This window comes from Ailuropoda melanoleuca, chromosome X (assembly GCF_002007445.2).
Source record: "Ailuropoda melanoleuca isolate Jingjing chromosome X, ASM200744v2, whole genome shotgun sequence".
Taxonomy (NCBI): Eukaryota; Metazoa; Chordata; class Mammalia; order Carnivora; family Ursidae; genus Ailuropoda; species Ailuropoda melanoleuca.
In genome coordinates, this window is record NC_048238.1 from 56,248,157 (window position 1) to 56,259,648 (window position 11,492).

The 11,492-nt window shown below is 36.9% G+C and overlaps 1 pseudogene; it reads right to left on the bottom strand.

Annotated features, from left to right (window-relative positions):
* Positions 1–3,577: 3,577 nt before the first annotated feature.
* LOC100474763 lies at positions 3,578–6,609 on the bottom strand (annotated as a pseudogene).
* Between the last annotated feature and the right edge of the window lie 4,883 nt (positions 6,610–11,492).

Sequence of the window (11,492 nt, forward strand, 5' to 3'; positions counted from 1 at the left end):
GGACTGGAGGTCATCCAGCCCATGGTGGCTGAGAACAAAATCAACCAAGGCAAAAGAAGGAGGACAGAAACATCAGGAAAGCTCAGCTTCCTGACTGGCCCATTTTTGTTCAGGCTCACCCAGAGGTTACCCTAAAGTCTAACAATGAGGGAAAAGCAATATTCATTGTTCAGTATTTGCCCACAACCTCTATCCCCTCATTCTCATCTCCTTACTTAATCTGCCTTTCTTCTTGAGCCATAGCATTCATCTAAACTCTGGAAATGATGAATGACTTACTCCTTCACTACCTGGACTGTTCTCTGTTTCCTCTCCACCAACCACTTGCCTCATAAGCCTTCCTAGTATGACAGAGCCTTGGAGATCCCACCCAGCTACATAGCTCAGGTCTAGTTGTATCATGGACAACAGCCTTTCAGTGTGAGCTTTATAGTTGGGGCTATAAAGAGAACTAAAGTCCAAAAATGTTTCTATCTACTCAGGTGAGGAGAGTTTTCTAATTTACCTAGAATAGAATGGGCTACTTACTCAACCACACCTTATGTGAATAGCCTTCTATGCTGCTAAAATGATTTTGCCCTCCAGCTACTGGTTATGTTCAACTAGTTACCTAGCTGAGAGAGAACTTCCTCATTCCAAGCCAAAATAGAAGTCTCTGTGGTATAAGACTGGAGTGAATTTTTACTTAAGAACACATGCACCTGCAATCAGGAGTCAGAGAGCCAAGAAATGCCAGCTAAGTGTCTACATCAGTGATTAACTCAAAGCCAAAAACAGGTGAAATTAAGCTGGGGCCAGTTCTTCAGAATCCTGGGATTCAAGAGACAACCTAAAAGACCATATATTTTTTACAGAACGTTGATGAAGATGTTATCCATGTTATAGAAGTATAAGGTGATCCTTCCAAAATTATATGAGAATCCAAACAAAATTTGGAAGTCCTTGGGCCTTGCTAGCATACCAGCTCTAACACGTATTGACTTTGTCTGGAGCACATCAAAATAATCCATGGGGAAATAGCAGGTACAAAAACATCAAATATGGCCTGATCCAATTTGCATTTTACAGATTTAGTTAAGTGTTGGAATTGTCATGAGTGTTCTGGGCTTAATCTCTTTGAATAAATCAAGCAACGTATATCAGGGATTAAGTGCATGAATTTCATATTCACAAACCTGGGCATAAACTTCTTCAATGTGTGACACAGTGTAAGGTGCTTAACCTTTCTATACCCCAGTTTCCTAATGTGTATTATGGAAATAATGGTAGTACCAACTTAATAAATTTGTTGTAAGGATTAATAAACACACACACACCCCACTTCATACAGCGCTTGGCACATGGTAAGCAACTAGTAAATGGTAACTATAATTATCATCTAGATGATTATCTCTTTATTAGGTCACAAGATACATAAAGTTTAAGTCACACACACACATGTAGAACATTATAGATACCAGATGTCATGAATCTATGTCCACAGTGCCTGTATCTGATTTAGCATGTTATCTTACAAGTCCACAAACAACACTGTTAGCCCCAAAAGAACCAGGTTTCTGAAACTAGAAGTAGTAAAAAGTGGGTCAAGCAAGTCAAAGATTACACTGCACATCTAGTAGTCGTTATAGAGCAGGACTTCCCTAGTCTTTATGACGAAAATTGCAGTTGCCTAAATAAGGGAAGTAGAAGAATAAAAGGAATCTTAGCAAAGGTTAAATGCAAGGAAGTGCCAACAGACTTGGCCATGGTTTCTCTTTTTTTCCACCCTATGTTGTGCCTTTTATTCCTGTGACTTACTCATTCCATAACTGAAAGCTGGTATCCCCCACTTACTTTCATTATTTTCCCTAGGCCCCCACCACCTTCCCCTCTGGCAACCATCAGTTTGTTCTCTATATTCATAGATCTGATTCTGCTTCTTGTTTATTCATTTGTGTTTTTTTAAAATTCTACTTAAGAGTAAAATCATATTGCGTTTGTATTTCTCGGTCTGACTTATTTCACTTAACATAATACTCTCTAGATCCATCCATGTGTGTCAAATAGCATGATCTCAACCTGTTTTATATATTAATATATAAAATCAAGTGCATATATTTATACCTATGTATATATGTGTGTGCATATGTGTATATATATATGTGTGTGTGTATATATGTGTGTGTGCCTGTGTGTGTGTATATATATATATAAAATCAACCTTAGTCATTCATCTATTATCCTGCTTAACCGACTGAGCCACCCAGGCTCCCCTCCATCCATCTATTGATGGACACTTAGTTGCTTTCTTATCTTGGTTATTGTAAATAATGCTGCAATAAACATAGTGGTGCATATATCTTTTTTTAATGAGTGCTTTTGTTTACTTTGGGTTTTACTTTGATAAAAACAACAGTGGAATTAGTAGATCATACAGAATTTCTATTTAAATTTTTTGAGGAACCTCCATATTGTTTTCCATAGTGATTGTACCAATTGACGTTTCCACCAACAGTACCATACTGCTTTGTATATGAGGGTTCCTTTTTCTCCACTTACTGAAAACACTTGTTATTTCTTCTCTTTTTTTATTTTAGCCATTCTTACAGGTGTAAGGTAATATCTCCTATGGTTTTGATTTGCATTTCCCTAATGATTAGTGATCTTAAACATCTTTTCATGTGTCTGCTGGCCATCTGTATATCTTCTTGGGGAAAATGTCTATTCAGGTACTTTGCCCATTTTTTAATCAAATTGTTTTGTTTTGTTGAGTTGTATAAATTCGTTTTATATTTTGGATATTAACTCCTTATTAGATATATCATTTGCAAATATCTTCATGCATTTGGTAGGTTTCCTTTTTGGTTTGTTGGTGGTTTCCTTTGCTGCACAGAAGCTTTTTCTGTTGATGTATTCCCAGTAGTTTATTTCTGTTTTTATTTCCCTTGCCAGAGAAGACATATCTAGAAAAATTTTGCTACTGCTGGTGTCAGAGAAATCACTGCTTGTATTCTCTTCTAGGACTTTTATGTTTTCAGGTCTCGCATTTAAGTCTTAAATCCATTTTGAGTTTATGTTTGTATATGGTGTTAGAAAGTGGTCCCCCCAAAAAAGAAAGTGGTCCAGTTTCATTGTTTTGCTGACTAGTTTTCCCAACACCATTTGTTGAAGAGACTGTCTTTTTCCCATTGCATAAGCTTGCCTCGTTTTTTGAAGATTAATTAGCCATATAATTGTGAGTTTATTTCTAGGCTTTCTGCTCTGTCCCACTGATTTATGTGTCAATTTTTGTGCCGGTACCATACTTTTTTGATTACTACAGATTTGTAGTGTATCTTAAAATATAGGATTGTGATACCTCCAGCTTTGTTTTTCTTTCTCAAGGTTGATTTGGCTATTTGAGGTCTTTTGTGGTTCCATCAAATTTTAATATTTGTTCTAGTTTTGTGAAAAATGCTGTTGGCATTTTGATTGGGATTCCTTTTTTTTCATCCAACAGGAAGACATAGATTTATTAATGACAGAAATAGTATAAATTTCAAACCAAGCTGCAGTTATTCTTTTGAAACACCAAAAGACAAGCCTCGTTTTCAGATAGTTACATTGTTAGTTCCATAATAGCATTTACAATATAATTACTGTGGTTCTTCAGGGGTTGGAATGCTTTTGCTCTTGACACATTTGTTTGTGACATGATCAATTCTATGTCCTTAATTTCTACACCTGTTTCATCAACCTCTTCCTCTTAACACTCCTCTTGTACAATATGTCTTTTCTTATTTTAATTTAAATCCAATTACCCAGAGTCCAGATTCTCTCATGGTTCATTCCCCCTTCTGTTTACCACCCCCCCCGGACTCTGGGAAACAAAGTGAGGGCTTCAGAAGAGAAGGGGTTGGGGGACTGGGATAGGCCGGTGATGGGTATTAAGGAGGGCACATATTGCATGGTGCACTGAGTGCTATACGCAAATAATGAATCATGGAACATTACATAAAAAATAAGGGTATACTGTATAGTGACTAACATAACATAATAAAAAATTATTTTGAAAAAATAAAGTAATAAAATAATAAAATAAAATCAATCATGGTACACACACACACACACACAAAAATAAATCCAATTACCCAACACATAGTACATCACTAGTTTTAGATGTAGTGTTCAATGATTCATCAGTTGCATATAACACCCAGCGCTCATCACAACATGTGCCCTCCTTAATGCCGATCACCCAGTTACCTCATCCCCCCACCCACTTCCCCTTCTGTGACCCTCAGTTTGCTTCCCAGAGTCAAGAGTCTCTAATGGTTTGTCTCTCTCTCTGATTTCTTCCCATTCAGTATTCCATCCCTTCCTCTATGACCCTCTGCACTATTTCTTATATTCCACATATGAATGAAACCATATGATAATTGTCTTTTTCTGATTGACTTATTTCCTTTAGCATAATACCCTACAGTTCCATCCATGTTGATGCACATGGTGGGTATTCATCCCTTCTGATGGCTGAGTTATATTCCATTGTATATATGAACCACATCTTCTTTATCCATTCATCCCTTGAAGGACATCTCAGCTCCTTCCACAGTTTGGCTATTGTGGACATTGCTGTTATGAACACTGGGAAGAAGATGCCCCTTCTTTTCACTACATCTGTATCTTTGGGGTAAATATCCAGTGGTGCAATTGATGGGTTGTAGGGTAGCTCTATTTTTAACTTCTTGAGGAACCTCCATACTGTTTTCATGAGTGGCTGTACCAGCTTCAATTCCCACCAACAGTGTAAGAGGGTTCCTCTTTCTCCACATCTTCACCAACATTTGTTGTTTCCTGCCTTGTCAATTTTTGCCATTCTGACTGGTGTAAGGTGGTTTCGATTTGAATTTCCCTGATGCCAAGTGATGTGGAGCATTTTTTCATGCGTCTGTTGTATGTCTTCTTTGGAGAATTGTCTGTTCACGTCTTCTGCCCATTTCTTGACAGGATTATTTGTTGTTTGGGTGTTGAGTTTGAGAAGTTCTTTATAGATCTTGGATACCAGCCCTTTCTCTGTAATGTCATTTGCAAATATCTTCTCCCATTCCATAGGTTGCCTTTTAGTTTTGTTGACTATTTCCTTTGTTGTGCAAAAACTTCTTATCTTGACGAAGTCCCAATAGTTCATTTTGGTTTTTGGTTCCCTTGCCTTTAGAGATGTGTCTTTGAAACAAGTTGCTGTGGTCAAAGAGATTACTTCCTGTGTTCTCCTCTAGGATTTTGATGGATTCCTGTCTCACATTTAGGTCTTTCATCCATTTTGAGTTTATCTTTATGTATGGTGTAAGAGAATGGTCCAGTTTCATTCTTCTGCATGTGGCTGTCCAATTTTCCCAGTACTGTTTGTTGAAGAGACTGTCTTTTTTCCATTGGATATTCTTTCCTACTTTGTCAAAGAGTAGTCGACCATAGAGTGGAGGGTCCATTCCTGGGGTCTCTATTCTGTTCCATTGATCTATGTGTCTGTTTTTGTGCCAATACCATGCCGTCTTGATGATCACAGTTTTGTAGTATAGAGTGAAGTCAGGCATTGTGATGTCCCCAGCTTTGGTGTTCTTTTTCAACATTCCCCTGGCAATTTGGGGTCTTTTCTTGTTCCATACAAATTGTAGCGTTGTTTGTTCCAGCTCTGTTAAAAAAGCTGATGGTATTTTGATAAGGATTGCATTGAATGTGTACATTGTTCTGGGTAACATAGACATTTTAACAATGTTTATTCTTGCAATCCATAAGCATAGAATATTGTTCCATCTTTTTTTGTCTTCCTCAATTTCTTTCATAAGTGTTCTATAATTTTCAGAGTACAGGTCCTTTACCTCTTGGGTTAGGTTTATTCCTGGTATCTTATGGCTTGGGGTGCAATTGTAAATGGGATCAATTCCTTGATTTCTCTTTCTTCAGTGACATTGTTAGTGTATAGAAAAGAAGTAGAAAGCATTCAAATTGGCAAAGAAGTCAAACTCACACTTTTTTCAGATGACATGATACCTTATGTGGAAAACCCAAAAGACTCCCCCCCAAAACTGCTAGAACTCATACAGCAATTCAGCAACATGGCAGGATACAAAATCAATGCATAGAAATCAGTTGCATTTCTATAGCTAATAATATGACTGAAGAGAGTCTGTGTGTTTTCTTGAATATTTGAGACAGCTTCACCTTTAACTTCAAATTTCTCAGCAGCTGCTAGTTGTGCCTGCTGAGATAAATCCTCCATCTTGGGTTCCCCCAAAACTATGTAGGTATCAGAAGCTTGGATCTTGTAGACATCTGGTTTTGTGATGACAAAGAGGATATTCTCTAATTTCTACATAGTGACTCTCATAACCTGTTGACGACCCAGTTTGGACATACCTTCCATGCCTTCTTTTCATTCCAGCTCTGTTATTGCTTTTCTGACTGGTTCTTCATCGATTTCAGCTGCTGCTGCCAGCTGGGCTTGTTGTGTGGTTGCCTGTGTGGAATCCTGTTCCTTGAGCTCTGGTATGATTCATCACTGTCATATTCTGGTCCAAACCCTGGCTCAGCCTGGAAATGTGGCAACTCCTACTCTGTAGCAGGGATGGTTTCTGTGGCTTCACCATGCATTTTGTGAAGGAAAGGCAGAACCAAGATGGCAGCAGAAAGAGAGTGAAACAATAAGGATTTCATTGAATGTGTAGATTGTTTTGGGTAGTGTGGACATTTTAATGATATTAATTCCTCTAATCCATAAACATGGAATATCTTTCCATTTATTTGTGTCATCTTTAATTTCTTTCATCAGTGTTTTATAGATTTCAGAGTACAGGACTTTCACATTTTTGGTTGTTTATTTCTAGGTATTTTATTCTTTGGGGGACAAGTGCAAATAAAGTTGTTTTCTTAATTTTTCTTTCCGCTACTTCATTATTAGTGTATAGAAACACTGGATTTCTGGGTATTCATTTTGTATCATGCAACTTTACTGAGTTCATTTATTACTTCTAGTAATTTTTTGGTGGATTCCAGGATTTTCTATGTATAATGTACTGTCATCTGCAAATAGTGACAGTTTAACTTCTTTAACAATATGGGTGACTCTTATTTCTTTTTCTTGTATGATTGCTGTGGCTAGGACTTTCAGTACTATGTTGAATAAAACCTGCTGTAATAGACATCTTTTTCTTGTTCCTGATATTAGAGGAAAAGCTCTCAGTTTTTCACCATTGAGTAGAATGTTAGCTGTGGGTTTTTCATATGCCCATGGTTTCTCTTAAGTCCTTAAGTTTTTTCTAGTTCAGGATTTTCTGAAATCTGGACTCACTCTCTTCTACATTACCAATTTATACTGTTCTAGTGATCATTCCTATCAGCATACAAATGAGGAAAAAAAACAACCCTCTTATGACCCCAACACTCCCTTTCTGTTACTGCCCAAATTCTCTGCTCTTTACTACAGAAAGACTTGTTTAAACTATCATCTAGAGTCATTGTCTCCACTACCTTATCTTTGTTTCTAAACTCAACCCACTCCAATTGGAATTAAAAATTAAAATTCCACTGAAATTATTCTTTCCAAGGTCACCAGATGGCATCTACATTACTAATGGAGAGAAACCTCTTTGTCCTCATCTTATTCAAGCACTAGGAAGCAATCACTCTCTCCTGTTCTTGAAATACTTTTTTCTTTTATCTTCTTGACACCATATTTACCTGGTTCTCCTCTTACTTCACTGGCCTCTCCTTTTCATTTTCCCTTACTGTTTTTTCGTCCTCTGTTCCATCTCTAAATGTTGGCATGTCTCAGTGCTTGAAACCTCGCTAATCCACACTTCTCCTGAGAAAAATTTATCCAGCTGCACAACTTTATACAAACCAATGATTTTTTTTAAAGATTTTATTTATTTATTTGACAGAGAGAGTGAGACAGCCAGCGAGAGAGGGAACACAAACAGGGGGTGTGGGAGAGGAAGAAGGAGGCTCCCAGTGGAGGATCCTGATGCAGGGCTCGATCCCAGGACTCTGGGATCACGCTCTGAGCCAAAGGCAGACGCTTAATGACTGAGTCACACAGGTGCCCCAAACCAATGATGTTTTATATGTCCCATCTTTTAGTTATATTCCTGAACTCCAGACTTGTATATTCAACTACTTAATTTAGCTCATCATTTGTATATTCAATCGACATCTCAAACTTACTGTACCTAAACCGAAATCTTGATCTCACAAACACACAAAACTTGATCTTCCTCCAGCTTTTACCATCTCAGGAAATGGTACCACTATCCATCCTGTCACTCAAACAAAAAAGAGAATAATCCTTGATTCTCTTCTTTTTCTATAGCCTTACACTGAATCTACTAGACTTTCCTACAAATTTTTCCTTGAAAGAATACCCCAAATCTATCCATTTCCCTCCATATCCATGGTTTAGTCCAATCATTTCTCTTGCCTAGATTGCCACAACAGCCACCTAACAGGTCTGCCTACTTACATTCTTGTCCCAGTATAGTCTATTCTTCAAAAGCAGTCAGGGTTATCCTTTTCAAGCATAAGTTTGATCATTTAGTTACCCTATGTAAAGACCTCCAATAGCTCTCTATTGTTATCATAAAAAAATCAAAATATTTTAATACAAACAACTAGATGCTATTTTATTTGTCTCTACCCATTTCATGTCATACAACTAGCTCTTTATCACTATGCCTCAGTTATACTAGCCTTTCTGTCCCACTGACATTTAACATTCCTAGTTGTTCCTCTGTCTGTAAAAGTTTTTCCCTCAGATTTCATATGCTTTCTTCTTATCATTCAAATTTTAGCTTACCATCACCTACTGTATATCATATCACCTTGTTTTCTTTTACCTTAACACTAATCATTATCTAACTTTATCTTCCTTGTTTACTACCTGTCTACTCCCATATCAAACCATAATATAAGCTATACAAGAATAAGGACTTTGCTAATCATGTTCAACACTGTCTTCTCTACCACTAGAACAGTATCTAGCACTTAATAAGGTCCATGAAGGCAGAATTTTGGTATGTTTATTACTATATCTTCATGGCTTAGAAGAGTGCCTGATGTGTAATATTTGTTGAGTAAAGAAATAAATAGTAGGAATGCAATAAATATTTTCAGAAGTAATCCCAGTCTAAGGTAGGTTAGCCAAGTTTTAATTCAGACCAACTGTCTGTCTTAGGCTCAACACTGCACAAAGTGTGAGCCTTGAAAATATTCATAAGATGCAAAGAGAAAGTAATCCTGTAGACTTCACAGGATTACTGTGATTACTCTCCTGTTTAGAGACACAGGTTTTAGTTTCTTTCTAATAACAGCTCTCTTTTCCATCCATACTTTCTCCCTAAAAAATGTTACCCACCTGTACAACTCTTACAGACCATCTCAATAAGGATAACTCCCATGTTTAAACTCTATTACTAGCTAGCTTTCACATTCATTTATTACCACCTGAGGTACACGAAATTTCCTAACCTCACCCCTGAACATGATCACCGACCATTTCAGAAGAATCAGTATATCTTGTCCCTGAAAGTGTTGATATTTTCAGAATGTGTGTGATGCTAAGGAGGATGATACATTGCCATAATCACCCTTATGAATATGCCAATGATATGCCCTGCCTTCTCCCATTTCTGAGTAAAAATGGAGGATTAAACACATACATTTACTTTTTCCTCTTTTCAAAAACCCACTTAAACAATAGTATGGGATATTTTTTTATATTGCAAAAGACTATAAGAGATTTACCTGGAGAATCTGACTCATCCATAAAGAACGACCTCAGATATTGACATTGGGAATTTCCCAACTAAACACCTCAAGTTAGATTATTCTGTGATGAAGCCCACAGATGTCAAGCTATAACCACCTGCACAAAACATCTAATAAAATTTTTAATGTCTCACTCTTAAATATGTGCAGAAATCCATAGATTACCAGATATTTAGGAAAGGCCTCTAATAAGAAAGCAACTGATTTCTGTGCACTGATTTTTTGTTATTCTGCCACATTACTGAATTGCTGTATGAGCTCTAAGTTATTTGGGGGTGGAGTCTTTTGGGTTTTCCAAATAAAGTATCATGTCATCTGCGAAGAGAGAGAGTTTGACTTCTTCTCTGCCAGTTTGAATGCCTTTTATTTCTTTGTGTTGTCTGATTGCTGATGCTAGGACTTCTAGTACTATGTTGAACAATAGTGGCAAGAGTGGGCATCGTTGTCATGTTCCTGACCTTAAGGGAAAAACTCTCAGCTCTTCCCCATTGTGAATGATACTTGCTGTGGGCTTTTCATAGATGGTTTTTTATGAAATTGAGAAATGTTCCCTCTATCCCTGTACTCTGAAGAGTTTTAATCAAGAAAGGGTGCTGTATTTTGTCAAATGCTTTTCTGCATCAATTGAGAGGACCATATGGTTCTTTTCTCTTATTAATGTGTTCTGTCACACTGATTGATTTGCAAATGTTGAACCACCCTTGCATCCCAGGAATAAATCCCACCTGGTCGTGATGGATAAAACTTTTGATGTACTGTTGGATCCTATTGGCTAGGATCTTGTTGAGAATTTTGGCATCCATATTCCTCAGGGATATTGGTCTGTAATTCTCCTTTTTGATGGGGTCTTTGACTGGTTTTCGGAGCAAGGTAATGAAGCTGGCCTCATAGAATGAGTTTGGAAGTTTTCCTTCTGTTTATATATTTTTTTAACAGCTTCAGAAGAATAGGTATTATTTCTTCTTTAATGTCTGGTAGAATTCCCCTGAAAATCCATCAAAACCTGGATTTTTGTTTTCTGGGAGGTTTTTGATCACTGCTTCAATTTTGTTACTGATTATTGGTTTATTCAGATTGTCAATTTCTTCCTATTTCAGTCTTGGTAGTTTATAGGTTTCCAAGAAGGCATCCATTTCTTCCAGGTTGCTTTATTTATTGGCATATAATTGTTGATAGTCATTTCTAATAATTCTATTTCCTTGGTGCTAGTCATGATCTCTCCCTTTTCATTCATAATTTTATTAATTTAGGCCCTTTCTATTTTCTTTTGGGTAAGTCAGGTCAGTGGTTTATCAATCTTATTAATTCTTTCAAAGAACCAGCTTCTAGTTTCATTGATCTGCTCTACTGTATTTCTGGTTTCTAATTCATTGATCTCTGTTCCAATCTTAATTATTTTTCCTCTTCTGCTTGGCTCCAAAGACAAGTGAAACAAAAGCAAAAATGAACTTTTGGGACTTCATCAGGATAAAAAGCTTCTGCACAGCAAAGGAAACAGTCAACAAAACAAAGAGGCAACTTATGGAATGGGAGAAGATATTTACAAATAATACTACAGATAAAGGGCTGGTATCCAAGATCTATAAAGAACTTTTCAAACTCAACACCCAAAAAAACAAATAATCAAGTCAAAAAAATGGGCAGAAGACAAGAACAGACAGTTCTCCAAAGAAGACATATGAATGGCTAACAGACACATGAAAAAATGTTCA